Source organism: Gavialis gangeticus, unplaced genomic scaffold (genome assembly GCF_001723915.1).
Source record: "Gavialis gangeticus isolate Ggan-Ray unplaced genomic scaffold, GavGan_comp1, whole genome shotgun sequence".
Lineage (NCBI taxonomy): Eukaryota > Metazoa > Chordata > Crocodylia > Gavialidae > Gavialis > Gavialis gangeticus.
The window spans coordinates 186,361,552-186,366,279 of record NW_017728992.1 but is presented as its reverse complement, the minus strand read 5'-3'; positions in this window follow the sequence as shown (position 1 = coordinate 186,366,279).

Below are 4,728 nucleotides of genomic sequence, written 5' to 3'. Positions count from 1 at the left end.
GTTCCCTGCTGGCCCCTCCTGGATGCGTGCCAGAATAATTTTCTCGAACAGCTTGCCCAGGATCGAGGTAAGGCTGACTGGCCTGTAGTTCTCCAGGTCCTCTTTCCTCCCCTTTTTGAAGATGGGAACCACGCTGGCCCTCTTCCAGTCCTCCGGCACCTCTCCAGAGCACCACGAGTGTTCATAAAACTGCGCCAGGGGACTTGCAATGACCCCAGCGAGTTCCTTCAGGACTCTAGGGTGAAGATTATCCGGGCCGGCTGACTTAAAAATGTCCAGCCCCTCCAGAAGATCCCTAGCTAAATCCTCACTCACTCTAGGCCCAGGTGAGCCTCCCCTGGGGCCCAAAGGGGGCCCAGCATGCAGCAAGTTAAAGAATTAATATTATAGTTGTTGGTTTTCTATTCGTAGTGTTTCTTAGATTAAGTACACATAATAATAAAAATAATTAATATCAAGACCTGCTTGGTCTCATGAATAGATAATGCATGACAAATTGCAGGTGAAAACTGACCTAACCAGGGGTTATATTTAAATTAAATGTAAAACATTTTTCAGGATTAAATTAGAAGATAACGCCCATCAAGGACACAAAGGTGGCTCATTTGTGACCTTTGGTTGATGGCCCATAGCTTTGCACCATGGCCACATATTATTGCCATTAATTAATTGTTTCTCAGTGCTCAAAAGTGCTCAAGTACAGAAAAGATATGATCCCTGGCCAAAAAGCTTGTATACTATGCCCCTGATCCTGGAAACTTGCATGAGTAACCTTGTGCATTTTAATAGATGCACTGAATTTCAGACTCAATTTAACAAGGAGGAATAACGAAACAGGAGAAGTAGGGAAAGAAACACTGAGTTTACACTAAAGTAATCACATGGTTACTCAGCTAAGGTGCACACATCATGGTAAAGCAAAAATGTTGGCTGTGAGTTATTTTTCATATTTGAATATATAAATAAAATCCTATTGTTGTTTCATGTCTTGCAGGCATCATGGAAGAAGTGAACATAATGGTTAGATATGAATGAGAAGAGGACAGTTACCGAATGAACCGCTTGTATCTGTAACACAATACCCAGATCAAGATCAGCGTATCTATTGTTGGGTTTCATATAACATCCAGTATCAAACGCTTCTCATGAAAAGTAGATTGCACCGCCAGGTCCCTTGTGGACTGCGCGGAGTTTTCTGCTCGGCTCTTTTTCTCTGCTAATAAGAAGCTGTGGGGGATTTGGATGACCTTGCAATATGTACTTCAGAAACTGCACAGATTTCATAGTCATACTAATATTCCCAGAAGCATCCAAGCAAGATGAAAGAAATGATTTAAAAATAGAAATATTGCTGTTCTTCCTAAAAAGAAATAAACAAAATGCTTAATTACACAAATGGGTGACAAGAAAATCCTTTGAAGCCACATGCAGCAATTCTTAAACAATAACAGCTTTCTTGGAAATGTGGCTGGCATATTTTTGAGAGGCCCTTTTCCTTTCTGGGTCCACAGCCCTCTTTTCCTCCCTCCCATCTGTCTGTGCTCTAAGTCTATCACAGGGGCAGGCAATTATTTTGGGCAGAGGGCTGCTTACTGAATTTTGGCAAGCCATCGAGGGCCACATGACAGGCAGCCCAGGGCAGATTAATATTAATTTTCTAATTTTTTTAGGGGCCCCGCGAGCTGGACAGAATGGCTTGGTGGGCCGCATCTGGCCTGTGGGCTGCATTTTGCCCACCCCTGGTCTATCAGCTCTTGATGGATCCTTATCTAGCCTGCAAGCTGCATAGGTTTCTACTACTTGGGTGGTATGCTCAGTTGCTTCATTTGAGCTTTTTGTGCACCCAAGACTATGGAAATTTCTCTTGTGGGTGAAGTGTGAGGTGCCTGCTGAGGTGTCTATTCCTTTGACTGATGCCACTCACAAAATGAGACTGGACCAGAGGCAAGATAGCAGGGACTGGTGCAGAGAAATGAAAAAGGAGGCAGAGTCAAAATTTTCTTGCTCTTGAGTCTTTTCTTTGCTACCCAAACATCTTGTTTCTTTGCTACCCAAACGCCTTTTCAGCCTGATTCCTGCACAGAATAGCTCCCCCTGCACGTAGGAGATCAGACATGTTTTGCCTTTCTGGCTTGAACATTTCAGGCTAAAATTCAGAAATGGCTTTTGATGTTTTAATACTGAGTACCACCCTATCAAAGCTCTAGGTGTGGGATTACTATTGTGCCAACCCTGCAGACCCAGAAACTGGTACAAGAAGCAAGGGGGGTTCCCACTTTTATATTCATAGGGGTCAGGGTCCCAAGCCAATGTGCCAAAGGGAGGGAACAGGTAAATGGTAAAGAAACATCAACACTGTGATAACATACACTCAGCACCTTAGTTTCCCCACTCACACCATCAGAGGTGTGCCCAAACAAGTCTTTGGTTCCTAGCGCTCTCAAACAGCAGCCTATACCTAGCTGTCCCCAACTTTGAGTCCAGCTCCTTCAGTCCCCAGTCCTGGCTGACCCAGGCAGTGAGATCTCCACCTCCGCTGTGCACTCCTCTGTGTAGGGCTGACGAGGCTCCACGTGCACGCTGCTCTCTTTTCCCCTTACTCCAGCCTCACCAGCATTGCCAGGTCTTAAATATGAAATGATTGTATTGGAAGTTCAGCATTACCATATTTGCTGAAAAACTATCACACACTGAAAAATATGCAAATGAGTGTGCAAGCAAATATGCAAATATGTCTTGTTATTTACTTTACTAGCCAATTGCCCATCAAGAATGACAGGTGGGGGATGGAGAGGGGCCGGTGACAGCGGCCTGCATCTGTCCCCATCCTCCCACCTTTGAAGCCAGGCTCCCCCTTTCCCCCCCCCGCTGGTTCGGGGCTGGGCTGCCTGCCCCGCCTCTGCTGGCCCCGCCCCCCCATCGGCTCTGTTACCAATGCCTGCAGGGCCGGGGGGCGGTGAAGGAGGCATGGCCAGCAGCACTGGCCTTACCCACCCCTCCTCTCCATTTACTCCATTTTTGAGGCCTGCAGGGAGCCCATCAGCCCCCCCGGCTCCACCCCCTCTGTCCGCTCTGTTGCCACTGCCTGGAGGGCTGGGGCTAGCAAGACAGCCAATCAGAGTGTGAATAAAGCGTTACGGACAGACAGACAAAGGCTTTTATATATATAAATATTACTCACTGTAAGCTGGAGTGAGCGAGAACTGGGTCATCAAAGCTAAAGCATTTTTTTATTTCCAGGCAAGTAGTCATAAGAAAATACTGACAGCAAACCCAAAAGCCAGTTAAGACTTCTTGGGAGTGACTTGGGGTTTGCATACGCTGCATCAATTAGCTGCCTCAAAAATGATTGTAAATTTTGGACACTTTTAGTATTGTTGATTTAACATTATACAAGGGTTGAAATTATCATGCAAATACGATAATTATCATGCACCTAGCAACACTGAGCCTTCGGCTTTCTCTACCTTGTCCCCCGCCTCTGGGGATTTCTGGGATTTGCAGGCCAGATGAACAGTCGATACAGCTCGGCAGACTGCCCCTTGATTCCACCTGCTATTACCCACATTACTTTCACATTACACTAGAGCAAATCTACAGCTCCAGGTTAGCCTCCTGGACTTTCTATACAGTGCCCAGGAAGAGCGCAGCACCTGGGAATAGGGTCCCAAACAGTCACCAGGCTGAACAGAGAGCCCTGCTGTAGCCAACAGGGAATGCTGAAAAAAGGTATCTCACTTGTCTCTGGAGCTAAGGTGCCTGCTCTGCTCCGGTTTCACATCCTGGGCCTTCTCCAAGACTTGGGCACCTTACACCTTTCTTTAGAAAAAGAGACAGGAGTGTAACAGGGGCTCTGCCCCTGTCACTTTAAGAGGAAAAGAACAGCCGGGTTAATGCCAACTATACTAGATTAAGCAGCCAGGGGAAAGCCAAGCTTAGGGGCTATAGAGTTTTTAGAGCCTACCTGGAGGTAGTAGCAGCAGTGCAGTAGGAGCAGGAGGCCCAGTGGGCTAATAGAAAACCCCTGTGCAAGGTGGAGGATTTATGTGACCACAAGGGTGGTGCTCAGAGTTGTATAAGATCTGGAGTTGTCAGTATGACGCTGACTTCTCAAAGAGGGGAGCTCCTAGGGGCAGTGAGGCTGTAGGAGACAGACCCACAGGCACTCAAGATACTCAAGAGGTTGGACTGAGTGGGGACTACAAAGGGCTGTGGGACTGAATGTACAGACGGGGCTGGGAAGCCCCATAACGTAGTGACTGAGTAACATCTGCATGGCACTGGTGTGGCTATTAGGCCTGTGCAAGTAGGCAGCTATTCGATTAGGTTTTGGATCCGGCCGCTTCAGATGCCAGCAATCCGATCCGAAGCTCCAGATCGGTTTCCCACTTCGATTCCCACTCACCAAGGGCGTCCGGGAATGCCTGCTTGCCAAAAAGGCGGCGTACGCCCGGTGGAAGGGGGGTGAAATCTCCAAAGAGGAGTATACCCCCTCTGCTCGGGCCTGTAGGCGAGCTGTTAGGAAGGCCAGGGAGGACACAGAGCCCGGATTAGCGTCCAAGATTAAGGATAACAAAAAGTCCTTTTTCAAATATATTGGGAGGATGAAGAAGGCGCCGGGTAATGTGGGATCCCTGCAGGATACGCTGGGCAATCTGGTGGTTGCGTCAGAGGAGAAAGCGGGCCTCTTGAACCAATTCTTCACCTCCGTTTTCTTGTGCAGGGACC